Raw genomic sequence first — 16,830 nt, forward strand, 5'->3', positions numbered from 1 at the left:
CAGTTTCCTACTGCCCATTCTACAGAACACCATCTGGGGTTATCCTGCCCAGTTTTCTCTTGCCCTGCTAGAACCTATAAATTTACTGACACAAAGAAACCCTATGCTCCTGTACTACCTCTGATAGGCCTTCCCACTCGCACAGGACGGCTGCGCTTAGGGCAACTCCTTCAGTGGCATGCTGCAGCTGTCTTAAAATTGCGGAATTTGTTTGTGTACAGCAAGCTACTAGATTTCCTAACTGTTGTGGCAGATTACCAACTTCACTCGGGTGCTCCTTACTTATAAACACCTTAAACAATCAATAAATGCCCTTTTTCATGTCAGCCACCTATCGCTAACACTACATGAGGTGTGCAAGAAGCTCTACACCATAGGGACTGGTGGCAAACTGTTAAGATGGGTTTACAGACCTTTCCTGTAACATGGAGACGACTGCAGGCCTTCAACGCCATATGACCTGGGAGAGTGATGTGGCCAAACCTCAGCAAAATGCTGGACTTTTCCCACAAAGTATTTCATGGCTGCAACTTTAAGTACATTCAGAGAGCCTCTTCGGGAATGCATTCCACCCGTTGCTTGTCATTGGCTTTGTAGTTTGTAACTTACCTTTATTGCTTTCAATTTGCTGGCTTTATACGTTTTAGGCTGTCCAGCTTGAGAAAATCCCTTCTCTTGCCCAAACCTTATTTACAGTATCCTTCCGAGTGTTCCCTTTCTGTAAAAAAGACCTATAAATTTTGTTCTTATCTCGTCATATTTGCTGCGGATTCAAAGAACATGGTCAAATGTCTGGCTCTGTCTTCGGTGGGAGCTTGGTGTTTACTTTTCTTCTCTGACTTCAAAGAGAGAGGATTTATGTGAAAATCTGCTGGATACTGTGGGTAGTAAAGAGTGTTTTCCATCACATGACATCATTTAAATGAACTGTGCAAGGGTTTCAGAATATATCAGAATTAGGAACACAAATGAAGCACATTTTTGTGAATTCTGAATTGTGCTGGAAACAAATACCTTAATATGATTAAACCAAATCATTACACTGGGTAATACAATTTCCACACATCAACATCTGTTACCTGTATAGTTTTATTAGTAAAACTGTATGTCTGTGCCAATGTAACTGTCATTTCAATAAAAAACATGTTGTCTGTAATGACAGTGTGCTACTACACCATGCATACTCCACTCCAATCTACTCTGCACCACTGCACCCTACTCTACTCTCTCCACTTTACACCACTCCATGCCACTGCACTCTGGGACACTTCACTCTACTCCACTCTAAACTGCTCCACTTTATGCCATTTCATTGTACGCCTCTCTACTCTACTCTGTACCACTTTACTCTATGTCAATGCACTCTACACCACTGCTCTCTGTACCTTTGCACACTACACCACTCCAGTCTAGGCCACATCAGTCTACTCTGCAGAACTCCACTCTATGCCACCCTGCAACACTGTATTGTACGCCACTGCACACTATGCTAATACACTCTATGCCAATGCACTTTACTTTGTAAAACTCAACTCTATGCCCCTGCACTCTATGCCAATACACTGTACATCACTCTAATCTACTCTGCACCACTGCACTCTGTGCCACGGCACTCTATACCATTTTACTCTATGCCATTACACTCAATGCCACTCTACGCAACTGTACTCTACCTTGCACCTCTCCACTCTATGCCACTTCACTCTACTTTGAAACAATCTACTCTATGCCACTGCACTCTATGCCATTGCACTCTACTCTGCACCTCTCCACTCTATGCCACTGCACTCCACCCTGCACCTCTCAACTCTATGCCACTTCACTCTACTCTGAAACAATCTACTCTATTCCACTGCACTCTACGCCACTGTACTCAACGCCACTGTACTCTTTGCCACTGCACTTTATGCCACTCAGCCCCACTGCATTCTAAACCACTGCACTCTACGCCAATGCACTCTGTGGCAATGCACTCTAAGCAACTGCAATGTACGCCATGGCACTTTACTCTGCACCACTGTAGTCCACGCAACTGCTGTCTATGCCACTTTACTCAGCAACACAGCTCTATCCGCCACTGTACTCTACACCACTCTACTCATGTACTACTGCATTCTATACCAATACACTTTATGCCGGAGCTCTCTAAGCCATTCTACTCTGCATCACTCCACTCTATGGCACTGCACTCTGCAGCACTATACTCTACTCTGCAATGCACCTCTCTATGCTACTCTACTCTGCACCACTTTATGCCACTGCTCTCTATGCCACTCAAGTCTACTCTGCACTCTATGCCACTGCACTATACACCACTTTACACTACTGCACACTTTGCCACTCTATTGGACGTCATTCTACTCTGTGCCACTGTATTCTATGACAGTCTACTCTGCACCACTCCACACTACTGCGCTCTACTATGTACCCCTCTATGTCTCTGCATTCTGTTGCTGCATTATGCGCCACTGAATTCTATGCAGCTGCACCCAATACCTCTACACCACTGTATCCTGTAACACTCTACGCCAATGCACCCTCCACCAGTCCACTCTACTGTGTCACACTCCTAAACACAACACTCTCTGCCACTCCACAATACTCTACTCCACTCTTTGCCATTGCACGATACTCCACCGCACTCTCCTCTATGCCACTAACTTTTAGCCATGCTGAACAGCAGCTGCTCTGGTGTATAACATGGCTAAAACACATTGGCAAAGCCAATAACTCTTGCATAGACATGACCTATTGGTTTTGCCAATGTTTGTTAGTACTATGGGATCTAAAGGTCCCTGAAAGGAAAGCACTGTGAATGTGCAAGTCATTATTTTAAGCATGTATCATACACAGCATAATATAGGCTGCAACAAAATGTGCATATGAATTTAGGTTAAACATAAAAAGTGCTTCTAAACTATAGATTTCAATAATATACAGATTATACCTAGTGCAAACATTTTTTAGAACTGTCCATTAAAACCACACACTCCATAGCTCAGCTTGGAACGCCCTTACAGTACCTCTCTAAAAGAAAGTATCTTTGCCCTCAAAAAGCTTCAAGCGGCTACTTTATTAAAGCCAATACAGGCTCCTGAGCCCTTTTACATTTGCATATTTACCAGTTGCCCACATTTGCATTTCTTTCAGGAAGGAGGCACCCTGGCAAGAAGGCCTGTTTCTTATCTGTCTGGCCCTCCCTTGGGATCAGAGAACAGAGACACCATCCCTCACACTCCATCTGGGAAAACTAAATTGTCAAATTGACTTTTGTGCATTTGCCCAAAGGCTAAAATCATGGACAAATGCCATCCGTTAAGCAATCCATCATGAACAACGGACGGCAGGGCTAAATTACGGGCTGTCTGTAGAAATTACGGCCGGGGTGGTCACCCTACCCCCACTTCTTCTGATGAGGACCCTGCAAACCCTTGGTGGAGTCTCCCTCATACCTCTTTTGGACCTGGTACTCTCCCAATGGTCCACTTCCTGGGCAAGCTTCCTGGAGTCAGTCAGCTTGCTGTCAATCGGTTTCTGGTGCAGCTCTACAAAATAAAGACTATACAAATGTTCCCATGCAATAAAATTGTGCAGCCCCTCTGCTTTGCTTTACGGCTGACCGAGCTAAAAATATACACACACTGAAAAGAGTCAAAAGAATCTCTGGAATGCACCTCTTCGTCTAAAGAAAACATTTATTAAATCACTCTGCAAGGCTCATAAATGTAGGTCAGTACAACCGAAAGTGCACCTTTAAAATGTGTGCAACAATAAAGTAAGAACATGTACAAAGAATCTTCAATCTATAAACAGAAAATATATACATGCAAAGATACAGATAACCTATATTTATACATAAATTCATACACAATGCAAAGCAAATAATTAGTAAAAATTCACCCCCATGGGGCACAGCTGCTTCTTCATCTTTCTCTCAGTAGCTTCAAGCCATAGACTCCAAGATCACCTGTGGAAGAGAAAGAGAGATCTACCCTCATGGGATGTTAGGTATTTGATGTCTCAGTCCTGACTGAAGTCTCTAAATCTCCCATTGTAGATCCTGGGTCTCTTATATACCTTAAACAGACCAGAGAGGGGATTTCTAGAACCCCCATCTCGGGCTCACCGCTATTCAAAGCTACTTCAGGTCAGCTTTGAGAGAAACACATTGGAACTGGCCAGGTTCCCGAGGTGTCCCTCCCAAAACTAAAGCTGTTCCCTGCCGTACCATTAACATCATTCTAGTACATCCTTATCTTGCTGACCTACTCCTCCACGTTATGTCCTAGCCCTTGGTGAGAAAGAACACGCCGACACGCAGAGTAAAAACATGAATGATAAAACACGTTGCATAACGTTGTGCACAGAAAAATACTTGCACCTTTAACGTGGCGGTGAAGCTAAGGCTAAGCTGAATACAAACTGGAGTCTGTAACTTGTGACTGCTATTGTGATGGTGGACAGCTCAGCCAAGTGCAAAGTGGTGCGACATGGAGTCAGTGGTCAAAACACAAATATCATTTGTGTTGTTACCTTGCTGCCCTTCACTCATCCATGAAGTGCTCTGTAAAAATAATCAACACATTCCAACATAGTTTGAGAATCTCCCTTGCTGCCACCATCTGTGCTGGACCTGCCCTTCAGATCCAGCTCCTTCAAGCTTAACTAGTGAGCTAACAATATTTTTCTCTCTTCCAGGGCCATTTTCTTTGCTTCTGCCTCCCTATTGATTCTGACCAATTCCAGTGTGAGCTTCTCAAGCTCCAAATGATGCCTTCCCTCTGCTTGTCTGTCCTTCAGTTTCTCTGTGGTCAGGCCCTTAGAAGAAATGCTGCTGCCTGCCCCGGAGGCCCTCCCTCCAGATAGGTCCTGGTTGTCCATCAAATTATCACGTATGCCCTGCACCTCATTCACGGCAAAATTCTACTCCTCTATGTGCTCCTCAGCCTCCTTTGCTGCTAACCAGGCTCCCAGCACCTTCTGCAGCTCCTCCTTCCTGGCGGAGTTTTTGATTGGACACTTGAACTCCTTGCAAAACTGCTTGAGCTGGGATACTATGTAGTCCTACAACTTCTCCAGCTCAAACACCTCATTTGTAGCAAGTGCTGATGGCTTACCAGACTGATACATGTTTGTAGATAATGCTCAACAAAACTGCAAAGTTTCAGAAGGCAAGGGAAATCCTACAAGCTGAAAATCTCAGGAAGGCAAAGAACCAGACAAAAGAAAATCCCAAAAGAGAAAAAACTGTATGTGGTTGTGTAATGATCTGCAATAAAACAGGAGTGTACACCAATCACTCTATGGCAAGTACAAATAAAAGTCCTATCCTCACTGCTCATCACTAATGTTAGAAACTGGGTCTCTAGTTGGCAGTCAGTTTACACCCTGTGTAGGAGGCTAGCCTGGCTTATAGTGGGTACCTGATGGTACTTACACCTTGTGCCAGGTCCAGTTATCCCTTATCAGTAGATTAGTAGTGTTCTAGCAGCTTAGGCTGATAGAGGTAGCTATAGCAGAGCAGCTTAGGCTGAACTAGGAGACATGCAAAGCTCCTACTATACCACTTATATCACATAGTACTATATCATAATAAACACAATACTCAGAGTTACTAAAAATAAAGGTACTTTATTTTAGTGACAATATGCCAAAAATATCTCAGAGGACATACTCCCTTAGGAGGTAAGCAAAATACATAAAATATACACACAAACCAAAATCAGGTAAATAAACAGTTAGAAAATTAGTGCAAACACTGTGGAACACAATAGAATGCAATAGGAGACAATAGGCCTAGGGGCAACACAAACCATATACTCCAAAAGTGGAATGCGAACCACGAATGGACCCCAGGCCTAGTGTAGTCGGTAGAGGGTCGCTGGGAGTGTAAGAAAACACTAAGGGTGTCCAAGATACTGTGAGAAAGTAGCCTCTTTCTAGCCTTGTTACTCCCACTTTTGGCCTGTTTGTGAGTATATGTCAGGGTGTTTTCACTCTCTCACTGGGATCCTGTAAAACCAGGGCCCAGTGATCATAGTGAAAACCCTATGTTGTCAGTATGTTTGTTATGTGTCACTGGGACCCTGCTAGCCAGGACCCCAGTGTTCATTAGTTTGTGGCCTATATGTGTTCCCTGTGTGATGCCTAACTGTCTCATTGAGGCTCTGCTCACCAGAACCTCAGTGGTTATGCTTTCTCTTTACCTTAAAATCTGTCACTAACAGGCTACTGACTAAATTTACCAATTCACATTGGCATACTGGTACACCCATATAATTCCCTAGTTTAGGGTACTGAGGTACCCAGGGTGTTGGGGTTCCAGGAGATCCCTATGGGCTGCAGCATATCTTTTGCCACCCATAGGGAGCTCTGACAATTCTTACACAGGCCTGCCACTGCAGCCTGCGTGCAATAACATCCACGTCATTTCACAGCCATTTACCACTGCACTTAAGTAACTTATAAGTCACCTATATGTCTAACCTTCACCTGGTGAAGGTTGGGTGCAAAGTTACCTAGTGTGTGGGCACCCTGGCACTAGCCAAGGTGCCCCCACATCGTTCAGGGCAAATTCCACGGACTATGTGAGTGCGGGGACACCATTACACGCGTGCACTGTACATAGGTCACTACCTATGTACAGCGTCACAATGGTAACTCCGAACATGGCCATGTAACATGTCTAAGATCATGGAATTGTCATCCCAATGCCATTCTGGCATTGGGGAGACAATTCCATGATCCCCGGGTCTCTAGCATAGTACCCGGGTACTGCCAAACTGCCTTTCCGGGGTCTCCACTGCAGCTGCTGCTGCTGCCAATCCCTCAGACAGGTTTCTGCCCTCCTGGGGTCCAGGCAGCCCTGGCCCAGGAAGGCAGAACAAATGAGTTCCTCTGAGAGAGAGTGTAACACCCTCTCCCTTTGGAAATAGGTGTGAAGGCTGGGGAGGAGTAGCCTCCCCCAGCCTCTGGAAATGCTTTGATGGGCACAGATGGTGCCCATCTCTGCATAAGCCAGTCTACACTGGTACAGGGATCCCCCAGCCCTGCTCTGACGTGAAACTGGACAAAGGAAAGGGGAGTGACCACTCCCCTGACCTGCACCTCCCATGGGAGGTGCCCAGAGCTCCTCTAGTGTGTCCCAGACCTCTGCCATCTTGGAAACAGAGGTGTTTGTGGCACACTGGACTGCTCTGAGTGGCCAGTGCCAGCAGGTGATGTCAGAGGCTCCTTCTGATAGGCTCTTACCTCTCTTGGTAGCCAATCCTCCTTCCTAGGTAGCCAAGCCTCCTTTTCTGGCTATTTAGGGCCTCTGCTTTGGGGATCTCACCAGATAACGAATGCAAGAGCTCATCAGAGTTCCTCTGCATCTCCCTCTTCACCTTCTGCCAAAGGATCGACCGCTGACTGCTCAGGACGCCTGGAAAACTGCAACAAAGTAGCAAGACGACTACTAGCAATCTTGTATCGCTTCATCCTGCCGGCTTTCTCAACTGTTTCCAGGTGGTGCATGCTCTGGGGTAGCCTGCCTCCTCCCTGCATCAGGAGCGCTGAAGAAATCTCCTGTGGGTCGACGGAATCTTCCCCCTACAACCGCAGGCACCAAAAGACTGCATCACCGGTCCGCTGGGTCCCCTCTCAGCATGACGAGCGTGGTCCCTGGAACTCAGCAACTCTGTCCAAGTGACTCCCACAGCCAGTGACTCTTCAGTCCAAGTTTGGTGGAGGTAAGTCCTTGCCTCCCCAAGCTAGACTGCATTGCTGGATACTGCGTGATTTGCAGCTGCTCCGGCTCCTGTGCACTCTTCCAGGATTTCCTTTGTGCACAGCCAAGCCTGGGTCCCCAACACTCCTTCCTGCAGTGTACAGCTTTCTGAGTTGTCCTCTGGCATCGTGGGACTCCCTTTTGTGACTTCGGGTGGACTCCGGTTCACTTTTCTTCCAAATGCATGTTCAGATACTTCTGCGGGTGCTGCCTGCTTCTGTGAGGGCTCCCTGAGTTGCTGGGCACCCCCTCTGTCTCCTCCTCCAAGTGGCGATATCCTAGTCCCTCCTGAGCTGCAGCAGCACCCAAAAACCTCTACCACAACCCTTGCAGCTAGCAAGGCTTGTTTGCAGTCTTTCTGCATGGGAACACCTCTGCAAGCTTCATCGCGACGTGGGACATCGGTCTTCCAAAGGAGAAGTCCCTAGCTCTCTTCTTTCTTGCAGAACTCCAAGCTTCTTCCATCCAGTGGCAGCTTCCTTGCACCCTCAGCTGGCATTTCCTGGGCTCCTGCCCACTCTCGACACTGTCACAACTATTGGACTTGGTCCCCTTGTCTTACAGGTACTCAGGTCCGTAAATCCACTGTTGTTGCATTGCTGGTGTTTGTTCTTCCTGAAGAAACCCCCTATCACGACGTCTGTGCTCTCTGGGGGTAGTAGGTGCACTTTACACCTACATTTCAGGGTCTTGGGCTGGGCTATTTTTCTAACCCTCACTGTTTTCTTACAGTCCCAGCGACCCTCTACAAGCTCACATAGGTCTGGGGTCCATTTGTGGTTCGCATTCCACTTTTGGAGTATATGGTTTGTGTTGCCCCTATACCTATGTGCTCCTATTGCAATCTATTGTAACTTTACAATGCTTGCATTACTTTTCTTTCTATTACCTGCATAATTTTGGTTTGTGTACATATATCTTGTGTATATATCTTATCCTCATACTGAGGGTACTCACTGAGATACTTTTGGCATATTGTCATAAAAATAAAGTACCTTTATTTTAGTACTTCTGTGTATTGTGTTTTCTTATGATATTGTGCATATGGCACCAGTGGTATAGAAGGAGCTTTACATGTCTCCTGGTTCAGCCTAAGCTGCTTTGCCATAGCTACCTTCTATCAGCCTAAGCTGCTAGAAACACTTCTTCTACACTAATAAGGGATAACTGGACCTGGCACAAGGTGTAAGTACCTCTGGTACCCACTACAAGCCAGGCCAGCCTCCTACATTGGTTGTGCAGCGGTGGGATAAGTACTTGTAACTACTTACCACTTTATCATTGTGTACTTTTCATAAGAGAATAATATACAAAACAAGTTCAGTGAATGTACACCTAACCAAAAAGTTTTGCTTTTCTCCTCTTAAGCTTTTTACAAAGTTCTGAAAAGTTTCTCTAAACTTCTAAAAGTTTTCTAAAAGTTGAAAAAAGTTTTTTTCTCTGTTTAAAAAGTTCTGAAACTTTTTCTTCCTTCTCACTATTTCTAAACCTTTTACTATCATATCTGTAGAAGACTCTACTCTTAAAATGGTCAATACTACTTATGACAGTTTGAATTATAAGAGCCTAAGGAGTCTCTGCTTAGAGAGAGGTTTAGTGATAGGAAAGAACCCTACAAAAGAGTTTCTATTTAACACGCTTATTGTGAATGATGAGTCCCAAGCAGGCACTTCAAATGAGAGGTTAATAGAAGGTTCCCATTCTGACTCAGGGGATCTCCTTGAGGGAGGTGGGGAGGGTTCTGTACCAGATCTGCCCCCTAGCAGGACACCTAGTAAAGTTGGTAGTTATGTAGGTTCCCATCATAGTAGGGGAGTCTTTATTCCTGGAGGCCAATTTGTTAGGGTTCAGTCAGTTAGGGACAGATCCCCCTCTGTTGTTTCCAATTTATCTTCTGTGTCCAAGCATTCCCAACCCACCCACCCTGAAGACAACATGTTAGAAAGGGAACTCAAAAGGTTGAGGGTTGAAGAGACCAGGCTGAAGCTTAAACAGCAACAACTGGCATTAGATAGGGAATCCCTAGACCTGGAGAAGGAAAGACAGAGATTGGGGTTAGGACCCCATGGTGGCAGCAGCAGTATTCCTGATAGTAATCCTGTTAGAGAGGATGATTCCAGGAATCTGCACAAGATAGTCCCCACTTACAAGGAGGGGGATGACATCAACAAGTGGTTTGCTGCCCTTGAGAGGGCCTGTATGGTACAGGGGGTCCCTCAAAGGCAGTGGGCTGCTATATTGTGGCTATCTTTCAATGGAAAATGTAGGGAAAGGCTCCTTAGCGTTAGAGAAAGTGATGCTAACAATTTTGCAGTTTTGAAGGATGCACTCTTGGATGGATTTGGCTTAACCACTGAACAATACAGGATTAAGTTCAGAGACATCAAAAAAGAGTCCTCACAAGACTGGATAGACTTTGTTGACTGTTCAGTGAAGGCATTGGAGGGGTGGTTACATGGCAGTAAAGTATCTGACTATGAAAGCCTGTATAATCTTATTCTGAGAGAGCATATTCTGAATAACTGTGTGTCTGACTTGTTACACCAATATCTAATGGATTCAGATCTGACCTCTCCCCAAGAATTGGGAAAGAAGGCAGACAAATGGGCCAGAACAAGAGTGAACAGAAAAGTTCATACAGGGGGTGACAATGATGGCAAGAAGAAAGATGGTGAGAAATCTCAGGATAAGCATGGGGATAAGGGTAAATCCAAAGATCCTAATTCAAATCCTAAACACTCTTCTGGGGGTGGGGATAAATTAAATTCTTCCTCTTCTTCACAACATACACACATTAAAAAGCCTTGGTGCTATGTGTGTAAAAATAAAGGCCATTGGCAAGGGGATAAGTCCTGTCCAGGAAAACCCCCTGAGCCAACCACCCCTAATACATCAAACTCTAGTCCCCTAGCAGAAGTGGTAATAGTGGTGGAACTGCTGGCAACAGTCAAAGTAAGGGTGTAGTTGGGTTCACTTATGGGTCCATCATAGAAAATGGGGTGGTCAGTCCCAAGAAAGTTTCTGTCACACCTAGTGGCATTGGCCTTGCCACACTGGCTGCTTGTCCCCTTACAATGGATAAGTACAGGCAGACAGTTTCAATAAATGGTGTTGAGGCCCAGGCCTACAGGGACACAGGTGCCAGTATAACTTTGGTGACTGAAAAGCTAGTGCCTCCTGAACAACACATCATTGGACAACAGTACAAGATTATTGATGTCCATAACTCCACTAAGTTTCTTCCGTTAGCTATAGTTCAGCTTAGTTGGGGTGGAGTTACTGGCCCTAAGCAGGTGGTAGTATCACCAAGCTTACCTGTAGACTGTCTCTTAGGTAATGACCTAGAGACCTCAGGTTGGGCTGAGGTAGAGTTTTATACCCACGCAGCCATGCTGAGTATCCCTGAGGAATTGCTTCCTCTCATTTCTACTGAAATGAAAAAGCAAAGGAGAGGAACAGGCCTGAAAACTCAGGATCCTTCTCCAACAACAGGTAGAAAGGACATCACAGTATCCCCTAACCACCCTGCCATTCAGGATACCATTCCTGTGGTTGGAGAAACTTCTCCTGGGGTGGCACCTGTACCAATGGAACCATCAGCTGGCACAGCTGTACTCCCTGAGGTGGAAGTACCTCTCTGTGGGATAACTAATATTGGTGAGAAAAAGTCCACCATTGTAGTTAACATGGAACATCCCTCCAACCCTCCCAGAGAAACTTTAGTGCAGCAACCCGGCACTGCTTCAAAACACTTAGGACAACAGCCCTGCCCTAGTGTGGAGCTCATAGGACAGCATCCCTGCCCTGCTCCAAAACAAGAGAAACAGCATCCCTGCTCTCTCTTACAGCCATATGGACAAAGTTTTTGCCCAGCCATGGCTTTACTGAGACAGCATCCCTGTCTGGCATTCCCATCACTAGAAATAGGTCCAGTGGACAATTTCCACTGTTCTAAACTAAACCTTACTGATAGGAACTCTGAGAATATACCTTCACATTGTTGGTTAGCTAAAAAACTTCAAACAGGGTGGTTTACATCCCCACAGGGAAGTAACCATATAGTGGATGATAAAGGGAGTAACCAGTCTATTGCAGAGCAACTCTCCACTTAGGACCACTTAGACAATAAAGACTCAACTGGCCAAGGTTAGCCTTATCGTCCTTCGTTTGGGGGGGGGGGGATTGTGTGAGAAAGTAGCCTCTTTCTAGCCTTGTTACCCCCACCTTTGGCCTGTTTGTGAGTATATGTCAGGGTGTTTTCACTGTCTCACTGGGATCCTGCTAGCCAGGGCCCAGTGCTCATAGTGAAAACCCTATGTTGTCAGTATATTTGTTATGTGTCACTGGGACCCTGCTAGCCAGGACCCCAGTGCTCATAAGTTTGTGGCCTATATGTGTTCCCTGTCTGATGCCTAACTGTCTCACTGAGGCTCTGCTAACCAGAACCTCAGTGGTTATGCTCTCTCTTTACCTTAACATTTGTCACTAACAGGCTACTGACTAAATTTACCAATTCACATTGGCATACTGGTACACCCATATAATTCCCTAGTATAGGGTACTGAGGTACCCAGGGTATTGGGGTTCCGGGAGATCCCTATGGGCTTCAGCATTTCTTTTGCCACCCATGAGGAGCTTTGACAATTCTTACACAGGCCTGCCACTGCAACCTGCGTGAAATAACGTCCACGTTATTTCACAGCCATTTACCACTGCACTTAAGTAACTTATAAGTCACCTATATGTCTAACCTTCACCTGGTGAAGGTTGGGTGCAAAGTTACTTGGTGTGTGGACACCCTGGCACTAGCCAAGGTTCCCCCACATCGTTCAGGGCAAATTCCCTGGACTTTGTGAGTGCGGGGACACCATTACTCGCGTGCACTGTACATAGGTAGGTCACTACCTATCTACAGCGTCACAATGGTAACTCTGAACATGGCCATGCAACATGTCTAAGATCATGGAATTGTCACCCCAATGCCATTCTGGCATTGGGTGGACAATTCCATGATCCCCGGGTCTCTAGCATAGTACCCGGGTACTGCCAAACTGCCTTTCCTGGGTCTCCACTGCAGCTGCTGCCAACCCCTCAGACAGGTTTCTGCCCTTCTGGGGTCCAGGCAGCCCCGGCCCAGGAAGGCAGAATAAAGGAGATCCTCTGATAGAGGGTGTAACACCCTCTCCCTTTGGAAATAGGTGTGAGGGCTGGGGAGGAGTAGCCTCCCCCAGCCTCTGGAAATGCTTTGATGGGCACAGATGGTGCCCATCTCTGCATAAGCCAGTCTACACCGGTTCAGAGATCCCCCAGCCCTGCTCTGGTGCGAAACTGGACAAAGGAAAGGGGAGAGACCACACCCCTGACCTGCACCTCCCAGGGGACGTGCCCTGAGCTCCTCCAGTATGTCCCAGACCTCTGCCATCTTGGAAACAGAGGTGTTTGTGGCACACTGGACTGCTCTGAGTGGCCAGTGCCAGCAGGTGACGTCAGAGGCTCCTTCTGATAGGCTCTTACCTCTCTTGGTAGCCAATCCTCATTCCTAGGTAGCCAAACCTCCTTTTCTGGCTATTTAGGGTCTCTGCTTTGGGGATCTCACCAGATAACGAATGCAAGAGCTCATCAGAGTTCCTCTGCATCTCCCTCTTCACCTTCTGCCAAAGGATCGACCTCTGACTGCTCAGGACGCCTGCAAAACTGCAACAAAGTAGCAAGACGACTACTAGCAACCTTGTATCGCTTCATCCTGGCGGCTTTCTTGACTGTTTCCAGGTGGTGCATGCTCTGGGGTAGCCTGCCTCCTCCCTGCATCAGGAGCTCTGAAGAAATCTCCTGTGAGTCGACTGAATCTTCCCCCTGCAACCGCAGGCACCAAAAGACTACATCACCAGTCCTCTGGGTCCCCTTCAGCACGACGAGCGTGGTCCCTGGAACTCAGCAACTCTGTCCAAGTGACTCCCACAGTCCAGTGACTCTTCAGTCCAAGTTTGGTGGAGGTAAGTCCTTGCCCCACCACGCTAGACTGCATTGCTGGGTCCTGTGTGATTTGCAGCTGCTCCGGCTCCTGTGCACTCTTCCAGGATTTCCTTCATGCACAGCCAAGCCTGGTTCCCCGACACTCCTTCCTGCAGTGCACAACCTTCTGAGTTGTCCTCCGGCGTCGTGGGACTCCCTTTTGTGACTTTGGGTGGACTCCAGTTCACCTTTCTTCCAAGTGCCTGTTCAGGTACTTCTGCGGGTGCTGCCTGCTTCTGTGAGGGCTCGCTGAGTTGCTGGGCACCCCCTCTGTCTCCTCCTCCAAGTGGCGACATCCTGGTCCCTCTTGGGCCACAGCAGCACCCAAAAACCTCTAAAGCAACCCTTGCAGCTAGCAAGGCTTGTTTGCGGTCTTTCTGCATGGGAACACCTCTGCCAGCTTCACCACAACGTTGGACATAAGTCTTCTATAGGAGAAGTCCCTAGCTCTCTTCTTTCTTGCAGAACTCCAAGCTTCTTCCATCCAGTGGCAGCTTCCTTGCACCCTCAGCTTGCATTTCCTGGGCTCCTGCCCACTCTCGACACTGTTGCGACTATTGGACTTGGTCCCCTTGTCTTACAGGTAGTCAGGTCCAGAAATCCACTGTTGTTGCATTGCTGGTGTTTGTTCTTCCTGCAGAAACCCCCTATCACGACTTCTGTGCTCTCTGGGGGTAGTAGGTGCACTTTACACCTACCTTTCAGGGTCTTGAGGTGGGCTATTTTTCTAACCCTCACTGTTTTCTTACAGTCCCAGCGATTCTCTACAAGCTCACATAGGTTTGGGGTCCATTCGTGGTTCGTATTCCACTTTTGGAGTATATGGTTTGTGTTGCCCCTATACCTATGTGCTCCTATTGCAATCTATTGCAATTTTACACTGCTTGCATTACTTTTCTTGCTATTACCTGCATAATTTTGGTTTGTGTACATATATCTTGTGTATATATCTTATCCTCATACTGAGGGTACTCACTGAGATACTTTTGGCATATTGTCATAAAAATAAAGTACCTTTATTTTTAGTACTTCTGTGTATTGTGTTTTCTTATGATATTGTGCATATGACACCAGTGGTATAGTAGGAGCTTTACATGTCTCCTAGTTCAGCCTAAGCTGCTTTGCCATAGCTACCTTCTATCAGCCTAAGCTGCTAGAAACACCTCTTCTACACTAATAAGGGATAACTGGACTTGGCACAAGGTATAAGTACCTCTGGTACCCACTACAAGCCAGGCCAGCCTCCTACAGATACCCCACCCAAAGACCCTGAAAAGTAGGAGTAAAGTTACCCTACTACCCCAGAAAGACAGGAAAGTTGAGATAGGGGATTCTGCAAAGATAACAACTGACTGCCAAGCACTGACGACGGATTCCTGTACCTGAGGACCTGTAAAGGAAGGGGACCAAGTCCAAGAGTCACGCAAGTGTCCGGGGGGACAGGAGCCCACTAAACCCCGGATGAAGGTGCAAAAGGGCTGCCTCCGGGTGGAACAAGCCAAAGAACAACGGAAGATGCCAGGAACTTCTCCTTTGGTCAGAAGATGTCCCACAGCGTGCTGGAGGATGCAGAGTTGTTTCCGCACAGGACTGCAAACAAGCCTTGCTAGCTGCAAGAGTCGCAGCTGAAGATAACGGGTGCTGCCAGGGCCCAGGAAGGACCAGGAGGTCGCCCTTTGGAGGAGGAGACAGAGCGGGCGCTCAGCAACAGAGAGTGCCCACGCAGAAGTAGGCAGCACCCGCAGAAGCACTTGAACAGACGTTCAAGAAATCTGAGCACGACGGTAATTTCAACACAACAAAATAGGGTCCCACAAAGCCGGTGGTCAACTCAGCAAGTTGAGCAATGCAGGACAGAGTGCTGGGGACCTGGGCTGAGCAGTGCACAAAGGAATCCTTGCAAGGACTTACCTCCACCAAATTTGGACAGAAGGACCACTGGACTGTCGGGGTCACTTAGATCCAGCTCCTGTGTTCCAGGGACCACACTCATCAAGATGAGAGGGGACCCAGAGGACCAGTGATGCAGATGTTTGGTGCCTGCGTTAGCAGGGAGAAGATTCTGTCGACCCACAGGAGATTTCTTCTTGGCTTCCAGTGCAGGGTGAAGGCAGACAGCCCTCAGAGCATGCACCACCAGGAAACAGTCGAGAAAGCCAGCAGGATTAGGTGCTACAATGTTGCTGGTAGTCGTCTTGCTACTTTGTTGTGGTTTTGCAGGAGTCCTGGAGCAGTCAGCAGTCGATCCTTGGCAGAAGTCGAAGAGGGAGATGCAGAGGAACTCTGGTGAGCTCTTGTATTCGTTATCTAACGAGAAACCCACAGGAGGGACCCTAAATAGCCCTCAGAGGAGGATTGGCTACCTAACCAGGTAAGAGCCTATCAGGGGGAATCTCTGATGTCACCTGCTGGCAATGGCCACTCAGAGGTCCCCATTGTGTCCTCACACCTCTGCATTCAAGATGTCAGAGGTCTGGGACACACTGGAGGGGCTCTGGGCACCACCTCTGGGGAGATGATGGACAGGGGAGTGGTCACTCCCCTTTCTTTTGTCCAGTTTCACACCAGAACAGGGGCTGGGGGCTCCCTGAACCAGTGTAGACTGGCTTGTGCAAGGAGGGCACCATCTGTGCCCTTCAAAGCATTTCCAGAGGCTGGGAGAGGCTACTCCTCCCCAGCCCTTAACACCTATTTCCAAAGGGAGAAAGTGTAACACCCTCTCTCAGAGGAAATCCTTTGTTCTGCCTTCCTGGGACTGGGCTCTCAGACCCCAGGAGGGCAGAAACCTGTCTGAGGGTTGTCAGCAGCGGTAGCTGCAGAGAAAACCCCAGAGAGCTAGTTTGGCTGTACCCGGGGTCCATGCTGGAGCCCCGGGGATGCATGGAATTGGCATCCCAATACCAGATTTGGCTTGGGGAACAATTCCATGATCTTAGACATGTTACATGGCCATGTTCGGAGTTACCATTGTGAAGCTACATATAGGTATTGAACTATATGTAGGTCACACGTGTAATGGTGTCCCCGCACTCACAAAGTCTGGGGAAACT

This window comes from Pleurodeles waltl, chromosome 12 (genome assembly GCF_031143425.1).
Source record: "Pleurodeles waltl isolate 20211129_DDA chromosome 12, aPleWal1.hap1.20221129, whole genome shotgun sequence".
NCBI classification, from domain to species: domain Eukaryota; kingdom Metazoa; phylum Chordata; class Amphibia; order Caudata; family Salamandridae; genus Pleurodeles; species Pleurodeles waltl.